Raw genomic sequence first — 877 nt, forward strand, 5'->3', positions numbered from 1 at the left:
GACTACGGGCTGGCCCCAAACTGAGTTACATTGACCCCCTCCCTAGAAGAATGTATCACAGAGGACAGACCTGAAGATATAGGCTGAGGAGACTGGCCAGCCAGTCCTGACCACATGGGAGCAAACTAAGAAGGAAAGAGGGAGAGTGGACCTCATCCTGGCCCACCATTCCTCCAAAACAACATTCCTGCTTGGAGCAGCACAGAGAGGACCCAGGGCGTGCCCCCAACACGAGAAACAACATCCCCTCACTGGCCCAAAGCGCCACAGGAGACAGGCAACACTTGAGACACAGTGAAGGAAGTGTGTCTGGTCTGATCCCCCTCCCCCCACCCACAGACACACACACAACAGGGCAAATCAAGAAGGGTGCACAACTGCAACAAGGGGAGGAAAGTCACAAAGTCCCTAAGGAATCCTAAAAATCAATTTCTGCCTCAGGGAGCAGTACTTGACACATCATCAAACCTGGTTGGAAGACATTCATAAAAGTCGACAGATAGACCTGGAACTATTTAATTTATTATTTTTATGTGTCTATCTATATAAGATAGGCAGGATGAACAATCCCAAGGAGAAGGACCAATGGTTTGGGGGGGACATGGGAGAGGAGGAGAAGGGGGAAAGGAAGCAGGGAGCCAACAAACTCAGGGACAAGGGAACAACAAGGGGTCTAAAATTGATGGCGAGGAGGGTGTAGAATGCCTGGTGGGGTTTGATCAAGTGCAATGTAGCCGAGAGGAATTATGGAGAGCCTAACGAAGGATGAAGATGATGGTGAAACAAGAGGAAAGTAAAAGGAAATAGAGGAGAGAACTAGGAGGCAAAATCTGTACAGAGAGATAAGCAAATGTGGTGAAGAAAGCTGATGGTGCCC

This window comes from Echinops telfairi, unplaced genomic scaffold (genome assembly GCF_000313985.2).
Source record: "Echinops telfairi isolate 266 unplaced genomic scaffold, ASM31398v2 ScPeMD7_7;HRSCAF=31, whole genome shotgun sequence".
Classification (NCBI taxonomy): Eukaryota; Metazoa; Chordata; class Mammalia; order Afrosoricida; family Tenrecidae; genus Echinops; species Echinops telfairi.